The sequence below is a fragment of the Armigeres subalbatus genome, chromosome 1 (genome assembly GCF_024139115.2).
Source record: "Armigeres subalbatus isolate Guangzhou_Male chromosome 1, GZ_Asu_2, whole genome shotgun sequence".
NCBI classification, from domain to species: domain Eukaryota; kingdom Metazoa; phylum Arthropoda; class Insecta; order Diptera; family Culicidae; genus Armigeres; species Armigeres subalbatus.
In genome coordinates this window covers 129403929-129431354 of record NC_085139.1, presented here as the reverse complement: position 1 = coordinate 129431354, position 27426 = coordinate 129403929, and the positions used below count along the sequence as shown (strand labels likewise).

The following is a 27426-nucleotide window of genomic DNA, read 5'->3' as shown; positions in this document are numbered from 1 at the left end:
CGGTTGTCTTATCTACCTCATCTAGTTTCCTGTAGTTTGCTAGTTAGTTATGTTTGTAGGAAACCTATTTTTTTTTTTTGCTTGACCAGCTGGAGTATGGATACTATCATTGAAAATGTAGAAAATATCGATTTACAAAATTTAAGTAAAATTTACCGATTAAGACTAACTTCACAAGAGGAATATAACCCAGCTTGTCCAAGCATGGTTCGTTGCTTTTCATGTGCATTCCAAATAAGTTCGATGCAGATGTTCTAGGTTCTCCAAATTGTTCTTTCAGATCAATTAGTCAACCAGATCAACTACGCCTTAAATTGAACCAAAATCAACCCACCATGTCCAAACAAGCCCCTTATACCTTTGCCTTTCATATGCAGTTCCAATAAATTTGTTGCAGATGTTCTAGGTTTTGCAAACTGTTCTGGATTTAAATCAATCCATCTACAAGGTCAACTACGCCTGGTTTCAAACCAAAATCAACCCAGCATGTTCATACAAGCCCCTTATGCCTTTGCCTGTTATGTGTTGTTCAAAATAGTTTAATGCAGATGCTCTAAGTTCTCCAAATTGTTCTGAGGTTCCAATCTATTAGCCCACAAGGTCAACTACGCCTGGTATCTAATCGAAATGGACCCAGCTTATCCATACAAGTCCCTATAGCCCGTGTGTATTATATGCAGTCCAAATAAGTTTAATGCAGATGTTCTAGGCTCTGAAAATTGTTCTGGAATTTGGTTAGAATTGGTCTACAAGATCAACTACGCCTAATTTCCAACAGAAATCAACCCAACATGTCCTTACAAGTCCCTCATGCCTTTTTCTATCATATACCGTCGAAATTAGTTTGATGCGGATGTTCTAGGTTCTCAAAACTGTTATGGAATTCAGATCAATGAGTCTACAAGGTCAACTTCGCCTGGTTTCAAAGCAAAATTGGTGCTACACACGAGCTGGAAAAAGAAAATTCATGCAAATACTGTGTAGATGAAAGAAACGATAGTGTGATATGATGTGTAGGGAGCACGAAATTCAATTGAATAAAATGTAAATATTCGGATAATCATAGTGTTTTCTGTACGTAATTTATAACGCTCTTAAAGTCCATTACAATTTGAAGAACCTAGAATATCTATTACAAACTAATTTGGACTGAACATCAAACGCAAGGGCTCTAAGGACTTGTATGGACATGCTGAGAATCAACTTGGATACCAGGTGTAGTTGACCTGGTAGACCAATTGATCTGAGCTACAGAACAATTTGGAGAACCTAGAACATCGGCATTGAAATAATTTGGACTGCACATAACACGCAAGGGCTCTAGGAATATGTATTGACATGCTGGGTTGATTTCGATTGGATACCAGGCGTAGTTGACCTTATGGGCCAATAGATTTGAACTACAGGACAATTTGGAGAACTTAGCGCATCTGCATCGAACTATTTTGAATTGCACATAACATGCAAATGCAAACGGGGCTTGTATGGACATTCTGGGTTGATCTAAATTCCAGAATTTGGAGAGCCTAGAACATTGTAACCATTCGACAAATTTCTCGAGGGTAGGTACAGCAAAATTTGGTGGTTTAAGCGCCACTCCCGCGAACTAGAGACCACCAGTTCAATTTTTGTATTTGCCTGACTTGTGCTGACTCTTTCCTTCAGGGGACTCTTTTGAACGGTCGCTGGCTCGAATGCTCAACGGACGCAAAAATTCTTCCCCCAGTACTTTGCTACACCTTTTCCCAACTAAACGCCTTAAGCTCGCTCAATCCTCGAAAGAGCAAAACGGACGGTCTCGAACCTTTTCTTGAGAATACAAATTATTTTGCCTGTCTTGGTACAGGGATCACCACGTCACTATCCAAGCCGTTCCTGGGACGTTAGGCAGAATAACAGCGATTTCAACAATGCTTGTTCTCTCATATGGCCCTCTGCTAATCTTCAGTTTCTATTCATTTCACACTTGCCGCTCGCTTGCGGAGTCAATCGAATCTGTATCTTCATTACTTTCATCTACTCCCTTTCGCTTTGAGTAGTATAATTATCACCAAAAAAAGCCAATAAATTAATTTCGATAAAGTCACGCGGTGATCAAAGCTTTCCTAATTTGAGAATACAACTGGAAACGAAATTGCTAAACGGTAAACGCGGAGTTGCCCAGCACCGTGAAACGTAGCAAAAATAAAACTCTAAGCCAAAATTCTCAAATTGGTATTTATTTTGCTCATTCGGGTTTGACTTTATTTTAGTTCGATACGGAATACGAAATGAACTAACTTATCATGGTCATGGGAAAGCTCACGTACCCGCGCAGGTTTTCTTTGATGCGACGTCTCGATGGCTAGCTGGTCCGGTGATTGGTTTCCGCCGGGAAGATGGCGACGTTTGTCCTCAACAAACTGGAACCCGATGGTGGCGAGATGGCGTAGCCGCGAGTGCTACTGTTTGGCGGCAGCGATGGAGGTTTGAGCTCGTGCAAAAATGGCCGTATCTATAGTTGCGGTGGGGAAGCAGCGGCTGGACGGAAGGTCTCCGATTTTGAGTCGAGAGCGTCCGGCTGACCTTTCTCTCTACGACCCGGCTTCGCGTACCTTTCCGCTATGACCGTGCGAGGCTAAACATGGAAGTCCTAACTATTGATTCCAGTCCGGTCTTGCGCCCCATAATTTACGACGACGTGCGGGGACCGCGCTCTGGCAAGATATCAATCCACGGGGAAAATGGCGTGTATGGATCAAGCCGACGGTTGGTTGACTACCGTCGGGCACTTTCGCTGTTCTAACGAGCGACTTCGCTCCTCTCCGTTTAGCTACCAAAAAGGCGGGCTTTGACGGATGCACAAGCTCTACACTGTACGAAACCTACGGACGGTCTACGGTGCTCCCCGGTTGTACTTCTAGTCGACCTTTCGAACTCCATCCCGTACCAAAAAGCGCCTATGCCCTGGAAAGTCCACGGCGAATTCACTTTGGTAATTAATATTAAAATTCAAAACAATTTGTAATTACCTTGTGTACGTTTCACTAAACACTATTTGAAATTCTTCGCGGACGTGACGCAAACCTTTCGAGCGGAAATAAGAAATTTGAAAACTTATTAAATGCTTGAAACTCACTCCAGTTACACTTGGTTTACCTTGCGATCAAAAAGTATTAAACTAAAAGAAATGTGGTCAGTACCAATTATCTCTAAATTAAAGAACCTCGGGAAAAACTTTTGCACACCAGCCGTTCACTTTGCGTAGAGATCGAGCTTAAGATTTAGTATGGAAACTATGAAGAATTCTTTCTTCATGTGATACCTTTTCTTTTATATTTTGCGCCAAAGCAATTACGATTGGCGACAAAGATTTCGCGCCTTTGGTGAGCCGACAAAAACCGAGCACATGAAATTGTATGGAGTCAAATTTATATTAAGGTGGTTATACAATCAAGCCATGTGGTGAATTTCTAATATATAAAAAAAAATTATTTGTATGGGAAAAATCTTACATGGGAGGAGTCGGGGTTAAAAAAACCCAGAAAAATGGTTTACGTAAGTAGTGTTCGGCCCCTTAGAACGTAATTATGGTTATTGCTAGCAGAGACATAAACCTTATGTCGACTTGCATATTATTTTTATTGCTGGACAAGGTGGAACAAATTAGTACTTCGTTCATTCAAACTGTACTACCTCATTGATTTATAGCTATTTCAAAATTATTTAAGCAATGATTTTGCTTAAAAAGATTAAAACGTCAAAAGTTATTGCATTCATCATTCGAATGTAAAATTAAGTTAAGCTTTACGAGAAAAAAACGTTACACGTTACAACATCTGTATCAAACTAATTTGGACTGCACATAATACGCAAGGGCTCTAGGGACTTGTATGGACATGCTGAGTTGATTCCGATTGAATACCAGGCGTAGTTGACCTGGTAGACCAATTGATCTGAACTCCAGAACAATTTGGAGAACCTAGAACATCTGCATCAAACTAATTTGGACTGCACATAATACGCAGGGCTCTAAGAACTTGTGTGGGCATTATTATTTATTATTTATTCGGACTAAGGCCGAAGTGGCCTGTGCGGTATATAAGAGTCTTCTCCATTCGGCTCGGTCCATGGCCACACGTCGCCAACCACGCAGTTTACGGAGGGTCCGCAAGTAATCTTCTACCTGATCTGATCGATTCACCTTACCCGCACCTCGCCTTCTTGTGCCCGTCGGATCATTGTCGAAAACCATTTTCACCGGGTTACTGTCCGACATTCTGGCTATATGCCCGGCCCACCGCAGTCTTCCGATTTTCGCGGTGTGAACGATGGATGGTTCTCCCAATAGTTGATACAACTCGTGGTTCATTCGCCTTCTCCACGTACCGTCCGCCATCTGCACCCCACCATAGATGGTACGCAGCACTTTCCTTTCGAAAACTCCAAGTGCGCGTTGGTTGCGCTCCGAATTTCTCTGCTGGTATCATTTTCGGCAGTCACCAGTTCGTCACCACCGATGTAAACTCGCGGTGGGTGGCTCACATTGTCTTCTCTTGAACCTCTTCCTATCATGTACTTCGTCTTCGACGTGTTGATGACTAGTCCGATCCGATAGGCTTCCCTCTTCAGTATGATGTAGGCTTCCTCCATCTTCTCAAAGTTACGTGCCCTAATATCTATGTCGTCGACGAAGCCAAATAGCTGGACGGACTTATTGAAAATTGTACCACTTGTGTTAATCCCTGCTCTTCGTATTACCCCTTCCAAAGCGAAGTTGAATAGTAGACACGAAAGACTATCACCTTGCCATAACCCTCTGCGGGTTTCGAAGGGACTCGAGAATGCGCCTGAAACTCGAACTACGCACATCACCCGATCCATCGTCGCTTTGATCAACCTTGTCAGTTTATCCGGAAATCCGTTTTCGTGCATTAGCTGCCATAGCTGGTCCCGATCGATTGTATCATATGCGGCTTTGAAGTCGATGAATAGATGATGTGTGGGCTGGGCACTTTTTATTCGCGGTATTTCTGCAGTACTTGGCAAATGGCGAACACCTGATCCGTGGTGGAGCGTTTGCCCATGAATCCCGCCTGGTACTGCCCCACGAACTCCCTTGCAATTGGTGTTAGTCGACAGCATAAAATTTGGGAGAGTAGCTTGTAAGCGGTGTTCAGCAATGTGATTGCGCGGTAGTTGCTACAATCCAGCTGATCGCCCCTTTTGTAGATGGGACACACGACACCCTCCATCTACTCCTGCGGCAAAACTTCCTCCTCCCAAATCTTTGTAATGACCCAGTGCAGCGTTCTAGCCAGTGCCTCACCACCGTGTTTAAATAGCTCTCCTGGTAGTTGGTCAACCCCAGGGGCTTTGTTGTACTTCAGCCGGCCAATTTCCTCCTGGATCTCCTGGAGATCCGGGGCCGGTAGAATTATGTCCTGCGCGCGTTCCCCCAGGTCCATCACCATACGCCACATCGCCATTCAGGTGCTCTTCGTAGTGCTGCCGCCACCTTTGGATCATCTTCCCGTTTATGTCCTTACACATATCGGGCTGTGGCACGTGGCTCTTACGTGAACGGTTCAACTTCTCATAGAACTTTCGTGTGTTGTTAGCGCGGTACAGTTGCTCCGTCTCTTCACGGTTTCGATCTTCCTGCTGGCGCTTTTTCCTCGGGAAAATCGAGTTTTGTCTGTTCCGCGCCAGTTTATACCGTGAATCGTTCGCCCTCGTGCGGTGTTGCAGCAATCTCGCTCATGCTGCATTCTTCTCTTCTACTAACTGCTCAAATTTGCCGCCATACTAGTCGTTTCTCTGATCTGGGGGCACCGTGCAGCGGTTGCGGTGCTACCAATGCACACTGGGGATTTTCAAAAGCAAAAGGCTCGAAATTCAATTACTCCAGCTGACGCTGCAAAATTTCCAGAAAGTACATGTTTCCTAAAGGAAAAAAGTGCAATAAATCGATTGCGTGGAGTTTCGTGATGGGCAGACCACTTTAAAGTACCCATTTTCCCCAATTCCCCTAAAAATCACAATATTTCTACTTTGCCACAAGCTGACGCTGATATTTCTTCAATAAATTTATGTTTCCAGAAGGGAAAAAGTGCGATGAATCGTTTGCGTGGGGTTTCGTGATGAGCAGACCCCTTTCAAGTGACCATTTTGCCCCAATTACCCTGAAACCACAAAATTTTTGAATGTCTTGAGCTGACGCTAATATTTCTCCAATAATTATAGGTTTCCTGAAGGGAAAAAGTGCGATGAATTGATTGCGCGGGTTTTCGTGCTAGTCAGACCACTTTAGAGTGCTCATTTTGCCCCTATTCCCCTGATATCACAATATTTCTGCTATGCCTCGAGCTGACGCTGATATTTCTTCAATAATTATAAGTTTCCTGAAGAGGAAAAGTGCGATGAATCGATTGCGCGGGGTTTCGTGCTGGGCAGACTACTTTAAAATGCCCATTTTGCCCCAATTCCCCTAAAAATCACAATATTTCTACTATGCCTTAGGCTGACGCTGATATTTCTTCAATAAATATATGTTTCCTGAAAGGAAAAAGTGCGATCAATCATTTGCGTGGGGTTTCGTGATGGGCAGACCCCTTACAAGTGACCATTTTGCCACAATTCCCCTGAAATCACAAAATTTTTGCTATGCCTCGAGCTGACGCTGATATTTCTTCAATAATTATAGGTTTCGTGATTTTAAAAGTGCGATGAATTGATTGCGTGGGTTTTCGTGCTGGTCAGACCACTTTAGGGTGCACATTTGCCCCAATTCCCTTGATATTAAAATATTTCTGCTATGCCTCGGGCTGACGCTGATATTTCTTCAATAATTATATGTTTCCTGAAGAGAAAAAGTGCTATAAAACGATTGCGTGAGGTTTCGTGATGGGCAGACCTCTTTCAAGTGACCATTTTGCCCCAATTCCCCTGAAATCACAAAATTTTTGCTATGCCCCGAGCTGACGCTAATATTTCTCCAATAATTATAGGTTTCATGATGATAAAAGTGCGATGAATTGATTGCGCCGGGTTTCGTGCTGGTCAGACCAGAGTGCTCATTTTGCCTCAATTCCCCTGATATCACAATGTTTCTGCTATGCAGCGAGCTGACGCTGATATTCCTTCAATAAATATATATTTCCTAAAGGGAAAAAGTGCGATATGGAAAAAAGAGATATGAATCCCTTTTTTCAAAAACTTCATTAAAGTATTTAGAATTAAAGTTAATCACTTTGATTCCTTCCTTCAATTGATATATTTTCTTGGTTTATGACAAGGGAAGATATGATTTTTTCAAGGAATGCATGCAGGCAGAAGACATGAGAGAATATGATTTTTTCATTCAATTCAGTCATTCGCTCGGTTTAAGCCAATGGAATATATGATCCCTTCTTTGAGAAGGCAAAAGAGGATATGATTATTTTTTTCAATTCACATTTTCTCGATTTAAGACAAGAGGAGATATGATCTCTTCTTCCGAAGAATGCATTTGCCCGGCTGATGAAATATTGTAGCATAGTATAATATTGTATAATAAGTATAATAGTAGAAATATTGTAATTTTTGGGGAATTTAGGCATAATGAGTACTATAAAATGATCTGACTAGAACGAAACCCCGCGCAAAAAATTCATCACACTTTTTCCCTTAATGAAAATTTTAATAATTGAAGAAATATCAGCGTAAATTCGATGCATAGCAGAAATATTGTGATTTCTGGGGAATTGGGGCAAAATGAGCACTCTAAAGTGGTCTGTACAGCACGAAACCCAACCCAAACGATTCATCGCACTTTTTCCCTTCAGGAAACATATTTTTATTGAAGAAATATCAGCGTCAGCTCGAGGCAAAGCAGGAATATTGTGATTTCAGGGGAATTAGGGCAAAATGGTCTCTTAAAAGGGGTCTGCCCATCACGAAAACCAGCGCAAACGATTCCTCGCACTTTTTCCCTTTAAGAAACATATATTTTTTGAAGAAATATCAGCGTCAGCTCGAATCATTGTAGGAATATTGTGATTTTTAGGGGAATTGAGGCAAAATGGGCACTTTAAAGTTGTCTGCCCACCATGAAACCCCGCGCAATCGATTTATCGCACTTTTTACCTTCAGGAAACATGTACTTTCTGGAAATTTTGCAGCGTCAGCTGGAATATCTCTCCAGCCATCTTCAAGAGACGCTGCGCCTAGCTGCATTCCGTTAGGAGTGCCACTTCCAGCTACTGCGCGTAGTCTTGGGCTAGTCTACCGTCTTGCAGCCGCCCAATGTTTAGCCGCGGCGCACGACTCCGACACGTGTTATACACCGTCGAGAATTTTGAGCGCATACATACTGCAACGAGGTAGTGGTCGGATTCAATATTCGCACTGCGGTAAGTGCGTACGTTCGTGATGTCAGAGAAGAATTTACCGTCGATTAGAACGTGGTCGATTTGGTTTTCCGTTACTTGATTAGGTGATTTCCATGTGGCCTTGTGGATATTCTTACGGGGGAAGAAAGTGCTTCGGACTATCATTCCGCGGGAGGCTGCAAAGTTTATGCATCGTTGGCCGTTGTCGTTCGATGTGGTATGCAGACTGTCCGGTCCGATGACCGGTTTATACATTTTCTCCCTTCCTACTTGAACGTTCATGTCACCGATGACAATTTTGACGTCCTGCAGTGGGCATTTATCGTATGTCTGCTCCAGCTGTGCATAGAACGCTTCTTTCTCGTCGTCAGGTCTTCCTTCGTGAGGACTGTACACGTTGATGATGCTATAGTTGAAGATACGGCCTCCCGAGCAGCACAAGTCAGTCAAATCTGGTTGCAGCAACTTGATTGCGACTAAATCTGGTCATATATGAGTTGCAGTAACCTATGTAGAATATGTGTGCTGCTAGGGCTTTTATTCTTAGCTTGCACATCCTTGCGTTGATTGGCTGCCACCCAATCACGCGTTGGCGCATCTTTCCCACCTTTGCGAAGCCGGTTACCAGCTCGTTGGTGGTGCCACAGCTTTGGTAGAAGGTAGCCCCTCGATGCCCGCTTTTCCACACTTTCTGTCCTGTCTAGCAGATTTCCTGCAGCGCTACGACGTCAAAGTTACGGGGATGTAATTCATCGTATATCATCCTGTCGTTACCTACGAAGCCTAGCGACTTGCAGTTCCATGTTCCAAGCTTCCAATCGTGATCCTTTATTCGTCGCCTAGGTCGTTGCCGATTACATCGAGTCGTATTATCTTCTATGTCGTTCGTAACGGTTGTTTTTAAAGGCGGCTTATTGGGTCTGCGCAAACCTCCTGTCTCGTCGAAGGGTCATCGTGTCAGGGCTGTTTAGCGTCCCACCTAACACCAGGACTTGGGGATTGTAATACCGATGAGAGGAAGGAAAGACCAATAAAGGCACCGAAACGTCGGATCAGAATTAATATATAGTTTTAGTTGATCATCAGACTGCAAAACCGATAAACATAACATCGAGTAAATTACAGTCGACAATCATCTTCACCTTTTTATAACCATAAAATCTCTCATTGATGAAATTTATTTGTTTAACGACAATTCAACGATTCAATGAAGAGTGTATGAGGAGCTAATGGTAGATAGAAGTGGGTTACGCCGGAAACTATAACCGAGTGACTAGCTACTTTGAACTCTGCTTTGATCAAAGCAGAACTCGTCATCTCCTAACTCACACTCTAATTTGTTTCTAGAAAGTCGACTATGAATCGCTTACACCGATATATTTCCAATTAGTCCGATTTTCGGATTTGAAAAAAATTGCGGTGGCTGGCTGTTGGAATAATATTTCATGGCTTTTATGTCCAACTAGCAGACCCGACGAACTTTTCGTTTCGCCTAAAATTGATTTATCCTCTAGTCAGCTCTCGAGTTATGAAAAAAGTTCAGTTTTATTTGTATGGGAGTCTCCCTATCGGGAGATCGCTATCGCGATGAATAATACACTATAAAATATTTATTCTTTTTTTAACACGGCAAATAAAAAATAAAACCTGAAAACTTTAAAATTGCAGTATAAAAATTTCAAACTTAAAATACATTTTTTTGCAAAGTTGCCATTTTCAATGATTCGTACAACCATTTGTGCAACTAGTTACACGGTGATGATTTGTTCAGTATCCTTCACCTACCTATTGATGGTGTTAGTTTGCGTGGGAGAGCTATCAGATTCGTCAAATCGTCGTTTGAATCTTTGTTTACAAAAGCAGATAAGTCGTTTTGAAAATTTTGTCTTGTGTTCAATTAATGAGTATTACTTTTGCGTGAAGCTGAACCCATTTCAATCAAAACGCCATATCATTTTCAAACTAAGATGTATGTTTTCATGTTGAAATTAGAAGTGATAATATAGATTAGATAGTTCCGTTAGGACATGACAGACACAAAGAATTTTTAGATAGAAGTAGGAGGTCAATTGCTTAGAAAATTTCTTCAACAGCACATAAATAAATAATGAAAACTTATCAGTGCGTCAAAAATGAAGATACAGAAAATTACAACTTATACTATCTATCTATCTATCTATCTTTTGTAATTTTTGGGAATTTTTTCTATAGGTACTGGAAATTTGACACAAATTGTTCGTTCAGGTCGCCATGGGGAATCTAGCGGGAAGGAGTAGGAAGGCACCCCACCTGATGCGTAGCCTTCCACGGGGCGCAACGATGGCACAAGTGTCATTGGGGTTCGCCCTTGGCGACAGGACAGATAGAGTTAACCCTCTACAAGCCAAATTTTTGTTTCCGCTCAAAATAACCATTCTAAAATTGATCTGAACACGTTTTGAGCAACCAAAATTTTTATTCGCGATTTCATCAAGCTCGCATTTTGATTTTTTGTTTCGACATTGCATCCAAAGAAATAATTTCTTGAATCTACATATTTTTTTATTTGTCAACATATGATTTTTGTTACATGGTCTTGTAAAAAGATTCTAGTAAAACAGAACTGGGTGTACAAATTTGTGTCTGAATTCGTTCCAAAGAATCTAACTACAACTAGTGATCCATAGCACGAGGGCGAACGAGGCACGATACAAACGGGCGCGGAACAGACAAAACTCGATTTTCCGGAGGAAAAAGCGCCAGCAGGAAGATCGAGACCGTGAAGAGACGGAGGAACTGTACCGCGCTAATAACGCACGAAAGTTCTATGAGAAGTTGAACCGTTCACGTAAGGGCCACGTGCCACAGCCCGATATGTGTAAGGACATAAACGGGAACCTTCTTACGAACGAGCGTGAGGTGATCCAAAGGTGGCGGCAGCACTACGAAGAGCACCTGAATGGCGATATGGCAGACAACGGTGGCGGTATGGTAATGAACCTAGGAGCACGCGCGCAGGACATGCGACTTCCGGCTCCGAATCTCCAGGAAATCCAGGAGGAGATCGGCCGGCTGAAAACAACAAAGCCCCTGGAGTTGACCAACTACCAGGAGAGCTGTTTAAACACGGTGGTGAAGCACTGGCTCGAGCGCTGCATTGGGTGATTACCAAGGTTTGGGAGGATGAGGTTCTGCCGCAGGAGTGGATGGAAGGTGTCGTGTGTCCCATCTACAAAAAGGGCGATAAGCTGGATTGTAGCAACTACCGCGCAATCACATTGCTGAACGCCGCCTACAAGGTACTCTCCCAAATTTTATGCCGTCGACTAACACCAATTGCAAGAGAGTTCGTGGGGCAGTACCAGGCGGGATTTATGGGTGAACGCTCTACCACAGACCAGGTGTTCGCCATACGTCAGGTATTGCAGAAATGCCGCGAATACAACGTGCCCACACATCATCTATTTATCGACTTCAAAGCCGCATATGATACAATCGATCGGGACCAGCTATGGCAGCTAATGCACGAAAACGGATTTCCGGATAAACTGATACGGTTGATCAAGGCGACGATGGATCGGGTGATGTGCGTAGTTCGAGTTTCAGGGGCATTCTCGAGTCCCTTCGAAACCCGTAGAGGGTTACGGCAAGGCGATGGTCTTTCGTGTCTGCTATTCAACATCGCTTTGGAGGGAGTAATACGAAGGGCAGGGATTGACACGAGTGGTACGATTTTCACGAAGTCCGTCCAGTTATTTGGTTTCGCCGACGACATTGATATCATGGCACGTAACTTTGAGAGGATGGAGGAAGCCTACATCAGACTGAAAAGCGAAGCTAAACGGATTGGACTAGTCATCAACACGTCGAAGACGAAGTACATGATAGGAAGAGGCTCAAGAGAGGTCAATGTGAGCCACCCACCACGAGTTTCTATCGGTGGTGACGAAATCGAGGTGGTTGAAGAATTCGTGTACTTGGGCTCACTGGTGACCGCCGATAACGATACCAGCAGAGAAATTCGGAGACGCATAGTTGCTGGAAATCGTACGTACTTTGGACTCCGCAAGACGCTTCGATCGAATAGAGTTCGCCGCCGTACCAAACTGACTATCTACAAAACGCTTATAAGACCGGTAGTTCTCTACGGACACGAGACCTGGACGATGCTCGTGGAGGACCAACGCGCACTGGGAGTCTTCGAAAGGAAAGTGTTGCGTACCATCTATGGTGGGTTGCAGATGGCGGACGGTACGTGGAGGAGGCGAATGAACCACGAGTTGCATCAGCTGTTGGGAGAACCATCCATCGTTCACACCGCGAAAATCGGAAGACTGCGGTGGGCCGGGCACGTAGCCAGAATGTCGGACAGTAATCCGGTAAAAATGGTTCTCGACAACGATCCGACGGGAACAAGAAGGCGAGGTGCACAGCGGGCAAGGTGGATCGATCAGGTGGAGGACGACTTGCGGACCCTCCGCAGACTGCGTGGTTGGCGAAGTGCAGCCTTGAACCGAGCTGAATGGAGAAGTCTTTTATGTGCAGCACAGGCCACTCCGGCCTTAGTCTGATGATAAATAAATAGTGATCCATAGCTGCCGAACATATTAACCATGTTATCCATAGACTCATTAAGAACCTATGTCTGAAAATTCGTTCCGAGTGGCTTGCTGAGAACGCTTAGCTTAGTTAAACACAATTATTATATTCATGAAGGGGAAAATTAATTACATAGTAAACCCTGTTCAGCTGCTGGAGCCCAAACCAATCGCTTCTATACAAATTTCAAGCGACTTCATTACCATTAATACATTCTACAGTTTTAACCAACATTTTCCGTTCAGGTTCTCTTCTCCACAAAATCCATTTAGCATACCTCCACAAATGAAAAGCCATTTTCCCCGTGTTCCATCAGCCAAAATATGTGGCTCCTGATATCAATAATGCATAATATCAGTCGGTGACTACAGCAGCATCGCCCTCATCGCATATGCTCGACGAAGAGAGCAACAGGGGAAGTCAATCCACGGAACAGCAGACGCTTGCTCCACGCTCCGCTAAGCGATGCATAGTTACCTACCCACCACCCGTATAGCAGAACCGAAAATAAAATCTCGCAACGAGGCGTATTAAGATACTTATTATTACACATTTAGTGCACTCGAGGTAAACCATCATTTCCGTGCATAATTTGGATTATGGTTGAGAGCAGCCATTCCATTTAATGTAAGGGACGTACATACCTCCAGTTTTCGTTGGCTGCCTCTCGGTTACGTATGGTAAATTTGAGTCACATCCACACGTAGTAAAGGCCTTTGCAAATGCATTTCCTGCCCAATCAGTGGATTCCAAGTAACAGTCTAATGAATGCCGTATACGTTTATGTCCTAATTGTTTCTAAAACACATCTGATAGAACTTTCATAACTACTTCATATGCAAATATTTATTGCATGCCTTCATTTCTCAAATTCGACTTACGAGGCACTGAAGACGACCTTACTGTTGAGGTCGAAATACGTATCAGTCCAGGTACAATTAAGTGGTGAACTCGTTTTATGACAAGTGAAGACATTACACTAAAAAGCTCAAAAAAAATTTTCTCAACCATTTGAGTTGCATAATATTCATTAAAGCACCCATGTCATTGGTCTGGAAAAGCAGACCGTTTTATCACTCAAACGCCAACTGTAAACCAGGTATTATGATCAGGAATTGCAAAATAGTAGTTTGTGCAACTAGTTGCAAAAAGGTGATTTTTTCAGCACGAGTTGTACGTTTATCCAACGAGGCTTGCCGAGTTGGATAAATACTACGAGTGCTGAAAAAATCGAGTTTTGCAACGAGTTGCACACGCTATTTTTTGCAATGACGAAAAATGAGCTTTGTTATGATAAATCTGTACCAAAATAGTAAAGACCGATTTACTCCACATGATAATTCTTGCCAATAAATAATGTTGCTGCAGATAACAATCAGATTCTATGTTATCATGCCGCATCGCATAGCTCTACAAGCCTTGAAGCGATAGATGAACTCGTCTTTGGAAAATTCTGATGTTATGTCCATCAAACTATTTCATTTATTACGCGACGCAGAGAATACACTATTTGAACACTAACCCAAGCTAATTCAGCAAAATGTAGTCATGTAAATACTGTTCCGATGTTGGATTTTCATTATAGCACCCAAATGAGTGCTATAATGGATATTATGCAACCCATTTGAGTTGCATAATGTTCATTAAAGCACCCATTTTGTTCGTATGGAAAAGTAGGCCGTTTTATCACTCAAAGACGAACTATAAACCAGGTATTATGATCAGGAATTGCAAAAAATCTATTATAGCACTCATTTGAGTGCTATAATGAAAACCAACAATCATAAATTAAATAGTTTGTTGGACATGACATCATAATTTTCCAATTGCAAGTTCATCTATCGCCTAATGGTTCCAAGAGCTATGCAATGTAGTACGATAACATGAAATCTGATAGTTCTCTGCAGCAACATGGTTTATTCGCAAGAATGATCATGTGGAGTGAATTAGATTGTGAGATTTGGTACATATTTAGGATACTGAAGCCCATTTTTCGTTATTGCAAAAAATAGCGTGTGCAACTCGTTGCAAAACTCGACTTTTTTAGCACTCGTAGTATTTATCGAACTCGGCAAGCCTCGTTTGATAAACGTACAATTCGTGTTGAAAAAAACTAATATTTTGCAATTCTAGATCATAATACCTACCAGTTATTTCTCGAGTGATAAAATGACCTTTTTTCTATATAAACGATAAAATAAACTTTAATCATTATGCAACTCAAATGAATTGTTTAAAACCCATTATATTATCAATCATCTGGGTGCTATTATGAAAAACCAACATCATAACAGTAGTTAGACGTCTAAATTTTGCTGAATTAGCTTGTGAATGTGTTCAAATAGTGTATTATCTGCATCGTTGACGTAGTTTGACGGACATAACTTCAAAAAATTTCAAAGGCAAGTTTATTTATCGCTTCATGGCTTGTCGAGCTATGCAATGTGGCATGATAACATGGAACCGGACTGTTATCTGCAGCAACATAATTTATTGCAAGAATGACCATGTGGAGCTTGGGCTTGGTAGTCATTTGGCTACTGCTTCTGCCTCATACGCAGGAGGTCGTGGGTTCAATCCCAGGTCCGTTCCATTTTCCTACTTTGTATCTTTCTCTATATTTATCATGTTCTAGCAATCGCTAGAACTCGAAATGGACTTCCATACCGTTTCCATTCCTATTCCTATACCTTCAACTTGAGTATTCTAACAGTAATCTGCTAGAATTGGAAATGAACTATAGAGCTCGTTTCCTACATCCAATTAGAAATTCCATCAGTTGCTTTCTCCTATCTATCACATTGGCAGCTCGTTAACCAAGACGGACCTCTGCCTCTCGAACCTAACCCAAAAACTCCAACAAATTCCGCATGAACTCGTGGCAAGTGCAGAGGTATATTCTGCTTGCAGTGGGCGAGTGATTGCATCATCATTTCATCCACCTTCCCTACATTGACTTGCATTCTGACGTGGCAGGCGCCAGTGTGTCCTAACAAATGAGATCATAAGTACTTGTACATTGAAGATGTGTGCTAGTCCCAAGCAAACATCTGTTGGTTCCCTGTGCAAGAACAGCTGATCTGGTCATAATGGAGTAGCAACTACGAGCAGTCAATCAAGCTCAAACTCAAGCTCAAGAACGACCATGTGGAGTAAATTAGATTGTACAATTTACTGATTCAGCAAGCCTATTTTTCGTCATTGCAAAAATTAGCGTGTGCAACTTGTTGAAAAATTCGTATTTTTTGCAACTAGTTGTTTAAATGAAGCATTTGCAATGCTGGTCCATTGTATCGTTGTCTGACAGTTGGAAAATAAAAGCTTGCTTACATCATTGAAACTAATTCAAAAAGGGGCTGTTCACTAATTCCGTAACGCTGGAGAGGGAGGAAGGGGATCAGGCAGTGCGCTACGGTTCATAAAGAAAAACAAAATCTTCCTTACAAACTGTGTTACGAAGGGAAGGGTGTGGTTCCAAAAATGCCAGGTTTTGCGTTACGCAATTTGTAAACAAACCCTAAGCATTCAGATTGCTAATTTGTGATTAATAATGAGCAATAATTCAACTCTTGGTGGTTAATGGTTTCTTGGTTAAGTTATAACTATTTTGCCCTTCCGTCGGAAGTGTTTATAATTTCACTTTGTATGCGTTACGCAAGTGTGTTACGTATTAATCTATCAAGAAATCTCGTGAATTATTAAATAAAATGTATGATATTTGAATTTGATATTGAATATATAAATATAACAAATGATATGATATGGAAATATGCCTATTTTTCTAATTTGTTTCTAAGAAATAAGTAATTTTAATTGAGGAACATATAGAAATATGATGATGATGATGATGATACTACCATCTATTGTAGCAAGGCACCTGCCAATAGCACTGGCCATATCTGACAAACGATTTGATCATGATTATTTTTTTTTTTTTTCCAATTTCGTTTATTTGGTAGGCTCAGGCGTGTATAACACTTTACGGAGCCATTGTTCTTTGCGATATATACAATCAATATTATTTTATTATACGGTTAGTAAGAGGGGGGTAGAAGCCAGCGTACTCGTGGTGACTCGAGGTTAGTTAACAATGTTTAAGGATGGACGGGGCTTAGGATTTGGGATCAGGAAATTTCAGCTTCACATCCGGGCATTTGGCGTCAGTGACGATGTGGCGTGTCGTCGTGCTCGAGGAATGGTTCGACTGGGAGCATCTTCCGGATGGCAAGAGCTATGGGGCTCTACGGAACAAAAAGGCAGAGACAGAACAAAAAAAAACTTTAAAGAAAGAAAAAAAAAAACAAAATGTTAGATTTTGATGTCAGAAGCACAAAGAAAACTATGAATGGCCTGCATATAGACAACATCACGATCTCCCAAAACACCGCGAACTTCCCTGAAGGGTTGTTTACCTCGGGCCACAAGGGTATCCAATAATTGCTCTCTGGAGGCGTCATTTTCCGAGCAGGACCAAACTACGTGATCGATGTCATCATAACCGGCTCCGCACCTACATAAGTTGCTATCGACAAGGTTTATTCTGTACAGATGTGCGTTTAGTGAATAGTGATTGGACATAAGTCTCGACATCACGCGAATGAAGCCTCGACTTAAGTCCTCACCTCTGAACCACGCTCGCCCAGAAACTTTTGGAACTATGGAAAATAGCCACCGTCCAAGTTCGTTGTGTGTCCAATTTCTTTGCCAACTTTGAAGAGTCCACCTTTGCCAGCGAGTCTGCCTTCTCATTGCCGTAGATTGAGCAGTGAGATGGGACCCAAACAAAGGTAATCTTGAATGATCTTTCGACCAAAACACGCATCTGCTCTCTTATGTTTGTAAGAAAGTAAGATGCGTGCTTAACAGGTTTCATCGACCGGAGTGCCTCGATAGAACTAAGACTATCCGAGAAGATGAAATAATGGTCTACGGGCTGATTGGAAATTATCCCCAAAGCGAAGTTAATTGCTGCCAGCTCAGCAACATAAACCGAACACGGTTCCTGAAGTTTTCGGAAGGTGGTTGAATTTACATTGAAGACACCGAAGCCAGTGGATCCGTTGATGCGAGAACCATCAGTGAAATATCTGTTGTTGCAATTGACATGTTCATATTTTTCTGAAAAAGGGAGGAATAGATATTTGTCGAAGATGATCTGGTATTCCTTGAATAGCATGTTTCATGGACAGATCGTATACAATTGAGGAACTGTCGTTGGTGAAGTGAACTCGAGGTGGATTATAACACGGAAGACAAAGATCTGAAGAAATGTAGTTGAGATAGACTCTAAGGAATCTTGAACGACAAGTCAGTTCAAGCATTTTATCGAAGTTATCTAAGACAAGTGTGTTACTTGTTCCACATTTGACGAGTATTCTAAGTGAGAGCTCCCAGTAACGGTGCTTTAAAGGAGTGACTCCAGCAAGCACCTCCAGGCTCATGTTATGCGTCGAATGCATGCAGCCAAGGGCAATACGCAAACAACGATACTGAATTCGTTCCAATTTGATCAGGTGACAATCAGCTGCTGAGAGGAAGCAGAAAGAGCCATACTCTAAAACAGAGAGAATAGTCGTTCTATAGAGTTTGATGAGGTCTTCCGGGTGAGCACCCCACCATGTTCCGGAGATAGAACGTAGAAAATGGATCCTTTTCCGGCATTTTTGTATCAAATACTCAAAATGGAGTTTCCAAGTACATTTAGAATCAAACACGACCCCAAGGTATTTAGAAGATAAAGATTGGTTGATGTCATCATTCAACAGTTTTAGTTTCAGTTGAGCTGGGTACCGCTTCCTAGTAAACACAACCAACTGAGTTTTTGCGGTGAAAACTCGATCCCTAGATGTCTGGCCCAAACAGTCAGATTATCCAGGGTACTTTGCAATGGTCCTTGCAAGACAGCTGCACATGGACCTCTTAGAGAGACCACGGCATCATCTGCAAGTTGTCTGAGCGTGCATTGTCCTTCCAAACAATTGTCAATATCTTTAACATAGAAATTATAAAGCAAGGGACTTAAACACGATCCTTGGGAAGGCCCATGTAGCTATTTCTGGAAGTTGTCAGAGTGCCGAGTGTGAAGTTCATTTGTTTTTCTGACAACAAATTATACAAGAAATTGTTCAAAATAACGGGTAATCCACTACTGTGCAGATTGTCTGACAGTATTTCTATGGAAACTGAATCAAAAGCGCCCTTAATATCCAAGAATACTGAAGCCAATTGCTCCTTGTGCGCAAAGGCCAGTTGTATATCTGAAGAAAGCAACGCTAGACAATCGTTTGTTCCTTTCCCTTTTCGAAATCCAAACTGAGTATTTGAAAGCAATGCATTTTCTTCGACCCAATGGTCGACTCTTGAAAGGATCATTTTCTCCAATAATTTTCTCATGCATGATAGCATGGCAATCGGTCGGTATGAATTGTGATTAGACGCTGGTTTCCCAGGCTTTTGAATAGCTATTACTTTGACCTGTCGCCATTCAGGTGGCACAATGTTGTACTCCATGAAACAGTTGTACAGGTCAAGTAATCGTCTTTTTGCGATATCTGGGAGGTTTTTAAGAAGATTGAATTTGATGTTATCGCATCCCGGAGCAGAGTTATTCGATGAAAAAAGAGACATAAAAAGTTCCAGCATTGTGAATGGTCCACCCAAAGAACCGGGATCAGTGACTGATTCTCGAAATAGCGGTTCTGCTGGTACGGAATCTGGGCAGACCTTTTTTGCGAAGTTGAATATCCATCGATTGGAGTATTCTTCACTCTCATTGGTGGAAATGCGGTTCCGCATGTTGCGAGCCGTTTTCCAAAGTGTTGTCATTGAGGTTTCTCGTGATAGACCCTCGACAAAACGTCGCCAGTAGCTACGTTTTTTTGCCTTGAGAAGATTTTTGAGTTTTCTTTCGAGCCTCAAATACTCTTCAAAGCTCTGACCTTCCGTGTTTACGGAAGGCCTTGAAGGCATCGGATTTCTCAGAATACAACTTAGTACATTCATCATCCCATCCAGGAGTGGCTGGTCTTCTGATGACAGATGTACTTGGAACGCGTCGTTTCTGAGCTTCTAGTGCGCTTTTTGAATCAACTCAGTAAGGAATCGATATTCATCCAAAGGTGGAAGAGTATCAGTTGATTCAATACCAATTTTACCGCCGATGCAAATTTTTGCCAGTCAATGTTCTTCGTGAGATCGAAAGGAACATTAACTGGCTCAGATTGTTGATAGCCACTCTTAATTGTGGTGACTATCGGCATATGGTCACTACCATGGGGATCTTGAATTACCTTCCACGTGCAATCTAATGATAGTGAATTTGAACATAAAGACAGATCAATACGGCTTTGTTGACCATTTGGTCCTATTCGAGTTACTTCACCAGTGTTCAAAATATTCAAATTGAAATCGTCACACAAATCATAGAAAATAGGCGCTCTATAATCGTCATACGTTTCGCCCCAACCAATACCATGTGCGTTCATATCACCCAATATCAATACTGGAGATGATAGGAGGGAGACTGCGCTCCAAAAATGTCGACGATTAATAGAGGCATTTGGAGGAATGTACACTGAAGCTATGCAAAGATCTTTATTCTTTACATTTATTTGGCAAGCGACGATCTCTAGGCCATTAACAGTCGGAATGGGAATTTTGTTGGAGGGGTTGGCTTTTTTGGCCCCCCAAAAGAACGCCACCATAATGATCATCCCGATCTTGGCGAATAATATTAAAATCATGAAAGTCATTTCATCTTCAGAAGAAAGCCATGTTTCACAGAGTGCAAATATATCGCAATCGGAATTGCGAATCAAACACTTGAACACGTTACATTTATTTTTCAGACTATGACAGTTCCACTGCAGCACAGTGATTGTATCTTGGGTATTGGCCGTATTATCCATCGAAAGATACAATTCCTGCAAGAAGGGCCATGAAACAGTCAATTGCTTCAGATAACTTTCCACTGTTGGTATGAAAAGGTCAATGATAGGCCTCAATGAATTCGGAATATTGAATAAATTCAAAAACGGTCCACAAGGTCCTTAAAGGAGATCAATCCTCGCTTGGACGGAATACTTTTACTAGAAGTGCGAATTACTTTTTTCTTTCGTTGATTCTCCTAGCCGGATGTTTCTTCGAAACATCGGATTTTAACAATGGTGGAATGCCTTACTGCAACTAGGATCAAAAGAAGCAGTAGGGACAGGTTGCTTCGGGATTTTAAATAAACCCCCATTACCTTCAGATTTTGCCAAGCTTTTATGGATGATTTTTGTTCTCTTGCGGCGCGATCCCGGGGAAGACGGTTGCTTCCTCTTTTCGGGCACGTGTACCTCCGCAGGATCATCCATGTCGGCTGCGTCAGAGTCCAATTCATCAATGGATATGGAATCATAATAATCACTTACACGAACGGTGGCTGAAATAGCAGTCGATGCAGTGGCTGTGGCGGATGTGTCTTGCGACTTAACCATTTCCGCATACGACTGCTTGGAGCGCTGTACCAACGAGCGCTTCACTTTTGGGTGCGCTTTTTGTACACCGGGCATTCCTGCAAACCATGGGGAGGATTCAAACCACAATAAGCACATTTTGTTGCCTGTTGCTGGCAGGACTCCTCCCTATGCCTTTCAGAACATTTGCCACAACGTGGTTTGTTGTCACAAAACTCGGCAGTGTGACCAAGTTGTTTACAATTGGTACAATTAAATACCCTTGGCACAAAAAGACGCACCGGAAATAGCATGTTTTCAATATCAACATATTTTGGGAGCATCGAACCGGCGAACGTCACCCGAAGCGAACCTGACTTGGAATATACCTTCTTTCCATCTACCGTGGCTGCTGAATGCAATTCCTTGCAGTCCAGAATATCCACGGTAGACTCCATTGCATTCTTTAGGCGGCCTTTTCCCGCAAGTACATCCTTGCAAGTCAGGCTCGCTGCGTTGATCACACCTTCAATTTCGACCTCTCGCGAGGGACATAAACCAAATATTCAACATTGTACGCCCTGTCGCCAGCAATTTCATTCGCCACCTGGTATGTAGGTGCGGTGATGCGTAGTTTGTTCCTGTTGATCTGGCTAAAATCAAGCTTCGGAAAACGACGCGTCAAATCTCGTTTAATGCCGAGAAAATCTAGGCTTTTTACTTTCTGCCGAAAGTAAACAACCCAAGGCCCAGGCGAAGCCGCATGGTACAATCGAGTGCGCCCTCCATCTTTAGCAGGCACATTGCCTTCTCCAGTCTCCTCCTCCATTCTCACCCCGCAAGGTGGAAGGATAATTTTGCTTATACTAACTTAGAACTAATAGCAAATTAGAAAAAACTTAAAAAACTAATTCGATTAATTCTAAGCAGTCCCACTCTGTATCAAACAGAAGGGAGAACAATAAAAAGTTTTGCCACTTATCTGCCCCTGCTGCTGTAGGTAGCAGCAGTAACAATAGCCTGCTTCACTGGCGTCGCCAGAAGCAGCTACTTCACTCGCCGACAGCGATCGCCTTGGATCCGTAGGTAGGAGCACCACACAATAGCCTTTTCACTACCGAACACAATCCGCGATGAGACACAGCACACACGTCTGGCTCGTTCGAACTATCGGCACGGAATGATCATGATTATGTTATTGTTTGTATTTCATCAAACTCCTGTATGAAGGGCCAAAAATGGGTGGGGTGGTTCCATAAGCAAAGACGCTTATGCGAATCCACGGGATGAATAGAGAATCTCCTTCCAGAAGATAGTTCGTACATACAATATTATAATCTAGTACTCGTTTCCCAGATTGACCCAATAGATGGAGAGAAGAGCCCGCCCTTTATCCACGAGATGTTAACAATAAGAAGTTGGCGATTCCTCTCTTCCTATCCAAATCGCTTCAATCGGGTGCCCTGATGGTTATTTTATATGTATATAATCATACAGTTTCAATAAAAATACAAAAATATATGTAATGGAATTTCCTCACCAGATTTCCGCGCTTGAAAAATACATCTTTAATCGTTTGTCCTGGTCCTTTCATCAGCACCATTTGTTTTGGAATAAATTGTTCTCTCCAAAATTGAGTCCAAAATTTCCTGTTTAGAATCAGATGAGGCGTCCAAATCTTGAAAATTTTAATCTTGAATCCTTGAAAGATGGGATAAAAGAGGGAGCAGTATCAAACGCAATAACAAGCTAGTTAATTTATTTATCCTATTTCATGTTTTCTGCACCCCAAAATATCGGGGGCCCTCCTTAGCCGTGCGGTAAGATGCGCGGCTACAAAGCAAGACCATGCTGAGGGTGGTTGGGTTCGATTCCCGGTGCCGGTCTAGACAATTTTCGGATTGGAAATTGTCTCGACTTCCCTGGGCATAAAAGTATCATCGTGTTTAGCCTCATGATATACGAATGCAGAAATGGTAACTTGGCTTAGAAACCTCGCAGTTAATAACTGTGGAAGTGCTGAATGAACACTAAGCTGCGAGGCGGCAATGTCCCAATGGGGGATGTAATGCCAATGAAGAAAATATCGTAAATTTATCAATCTAGGATTATTTGATACGCGGTAAGAAACATTAAAAGTTATAATCAAACAGTAAAGATTCTTTTTTTATGTGCTGTGAGTTAATATGTTTTCTAGTCCGATGTAAATCCTGTACCAGGTGTCAAAGTTTTACCTGCTTAACTCTATATTCTCCTGTGTTAGATGATCGCTTCGATATTAAGTAGATGACAGTCCATTTTAGAAAACAACATTCGATTCAACAGCTAATAAAACCCCTTATTGACCAAGAATCTCCTATGGTTTTGGCAATACGGGGTAGCACAATTCTACATACATCTTCTATCTAACCGTAACCATACATCTTGACCCCAACACTAAGGCCATCTTCATTATCTCACAATTGATTTCAGTCTGATGCTGAAAAACGTCCCCCGGGTACCATCAAAACGCATATCTGCAAAGCCACAATCATTTTTACAAATATTAAAGACTAGAATACATGAAAAACCTATAAGCAATTTTCAAGGTGCAACATGTGTGAGATGTTCACTTAAGTTTTTGCACCCAATCAAACATTACTTGCTATGCTCGAGCTTGCACATAGCAATCTGAACACGAGCCTGAACTCCGATACACCCAGACATATTGACATATTGCTGTATGAAGGACCAAAATGGGGGTGGTGGACCTGTAAGCAGACACTTACATGAAACCCACGGGAAAATGAGAATCTCCTTCCAGCAGAATGATCCAACAAAAAGAATAATGAAATTTGTAATACTTGTCAAGTTTTTCACGGGATGGTTTGTTTGAAGAAGGACGCATCAACTGGTTAACAAATGTTGGAGATAAAAGTAATAGACGCGAACAACTAAAACTTTCCATCCTTGACTCCGATTGGCTACCACTTCATTGTCCAGGAATCATGAAAAAATGTCACAATTTTGTTTTGAAATGAATAATAAATAATGAAAATGAAAAATGAAAATGAAAGTCATAAAATAAAATAGGAAAATATAGTAAAATTATTCACTATCGTCAAATCGACTCGCGAACATATAGAAACATGTACAAAAAAATCTTTTCAGAAAAGTAAAAACGTAAAAATTGAAGGAGATTTCAAAAACTTCTTCAGTGGAACCTAGATAGCAAATGTGAGCATGTTTTGAGACACTAATAGACCACTTGTATGCATGTATGTGTACGTATGTGTGCAAATTCTGAAATTTACTACCAAAAAAAAGCGATATTATCAACGGAAAATCTTATTCGTCTCTCTCTCTCGGAGAGGTCTCAGTTATCATTCAAGTGTTTATAGAATATTGGTGAAATGGATTGCATTGGATTCTGTGCGTAAAATAACTCAAAATTGGCCTATTTTTCCCGATGCTTCCCTAAACTCATGTTTTAGTTAACCGTTGTGTGGGCGGCAAAAAAATACCCTTAACAGGCCGGCAGGGTACCCGGGTACCTACGAAACTAAAATGCCTATATCTCTGTAAATTTACAAACGATTTCAACAATTTTGGGCTTATTCGATTCATAATTTTCTTTTCTTTCAAGATATTAGCAGGATCGACCGATCCGATCAGTTTGATTCCTGGAAAATCTGGATTTCCAGCAACATGTCCTACATAAATGATACTGATCATGGATTTCGGTAGCTAATTAGCAATATGGGTATCAAACTTATTGAAATTTCATCAGTAGATTGATTTTTATTGATTTGGGTCCATCAGAAGTACAGACTTTCTATTGGCCATTCCAGAACAGGTTTCTCGAGGGATCATAAGTGGCCATGAACATTGTGGAATGGAACATCAACAATATGGGTATCAAACTTCTTGAAATTAACAACTCTTGCGCATGTCCTTCGTGATCCTAGGCTCACCAGACAAGTCAACTCCGGAGTGGCCATTCTGGAACAGGTTCCCCGGGTGTAGGGGTTGGCCAAAAACATTTCTCATTGTAACCCCAACAATATGGGTGTAAAACTTCTGGAAATTGTCTCAAGTGTTTAATTCTGATCTATTTGGGTTCATCGATAGATTCCAGAAATTCTTCTAGACAGATGTGATTTTTTAAAAACCGTTTGTTTTAACTTTGTCACATCAAAACCAATACATGCACAACTCTTCGATCCTAGGTGGCCTCTATCTGATACTACGAAAGTTTGTTCTAGAAATTTGCGCCTTTTGTTTATATAAAAATTGTAAATTGTAAAAATTGTAAAAATTGTAATCCATTGTAAAATAATGTCCAGTGCCACTAATTGACTACAGGTGGACACTAAGTTATCCTTGGGAAGCTCCGTATCATCCGGAGCAGTGGTCAATTCTTGAAATTCGTCATTTGTTGTGAGAGTAAAATTAATGCAAGGGCTACCAGGTGGTCCAGAAGTACAGGGACATCCAGAGCAGTGGTCAATTATTACAGTTCGTTCTACAAACTTTCGAAAATAGTTTGTAATAGCAGTATAGAAGCAGAGTCTTTGCTCGCGCTTAGAACCATAAATGCTTAGGGCGTAACTGTATTGATCGATTTCTTTTCATTGATTTTATATTTGCTTCAGGTAGAAGATACAATTCAATTCATCAATTCATTCAATTCATTACAACCATGAACCTTCGACAAACTACCACAATTCCCTAATTGATAAAAAGAAAACATCGTCGAAGATAAATCGATCAATACAGTTACGCCCCTATGATTCTAAGCACGAGATTGCAAATATTATTCATTGATCCCGAGTGGCCACCAAGAAGCCCTTCTGAAATATGGGAATTCCCGAAGGAATTGTTATTTCTTACTTTTTGTTTTTGTTTTTTGTTTTCAAGTTGCGTAATCGTGAACCATTGTTTGTAATAAAGTAAAAAAAGAAGGAGAACAGACCTATACCGAATATTCGTCTTGTAAGATTATCTCCATTAATCTTTTTTATATTGTGAGCGCAAAATCAATGCAAGGACCACTAACTGATTCCGGGTAGCCACCATGTGGATCTTCGGAAGTTCCGAAACATCCGGAGAAGCATTCAATTTTTGATTTTTTTTTAAAGCAATCTGAATCCACTGATAATCTGTGTGGAAAAAAAATCTGTTACTGGCTAGTCTAATCAGTTTCGTCGTTCCAGTATCAAAATCTACCTGTCTGGCCATGAAGGTCGATCAACAAAGAATTAGATGTTTAACCTGAAAGATGATCCTTTATGAATTTCGGAAGTACAACTTGCAGACTCACCCAAGGACGGAAATCTTCGTTTTAAGATCAATTGCATCGACGCTCAGTAGGCAGCTTCGTCATTGATTCGTATTTGTTTTGATCAGACGCTCGGAATGCAGGCAGTCAGGCACAAACATCTCGCAGCATGCACTCTAACTTTCACATACTCAGTGACTGAGTAAATTGTATTGCCATCTCTTTTCTTCCCATGGAAATTTTACTCAATTTCCGTCAAAAGCTGGATTACTCATAGTTTTGAGTTGTCCTGCTTTTGACGGAAATTGAGTAAAATTTCCGTGGGATAGAAAGAGAGAGCAATACAATTTTACTCAGTCACTTAGTAGGTGAAAGTTAGCGTGTGCTGTCAAATTTCCATACCTTTTTTGCCGCCCGATCCTCAATAGCCGATTGATAATCGAGCGTAAAAAATGAATATCTACCGGGGCTGAAATGAATATTTTGAATTGCGGTTGATTTGCAACGATAAAAAATGATTATTTTACTTTATATAATAAACAGATGTATATATTTTAGGAATCTGACTTCAAAATGTTGAATCCATGCACCGCAGTATGAAATGATACTCATTTGAGATTTCAAATTGAATATCAATGTGCCAAACTAAAGATTCATTTTGACACCGCACAAAACAACGATGACACCGAGAGTCAACGCTTGCTGCTGTTCGTGCACATGCCGTCCCATTCATTCGCACATTCAAATTCGGGAGAGACTAGCAGCTTGATTGTGTGTTCGATGTCAGCTATTTGAGTGT

General features: G+C 41.5%; 1 protein-coding gene across 1 annotated transcript in view; it reads left to right on the top strand.

Moving 5' to 3' along the window:
• Positions 1-27426, top strand: part of LOC134205127 (tyrosine-protein phosphatase 99A-like) — a 409912-nt gene that overhangs the window by 204058 nt on the left and 178428 nt on the right.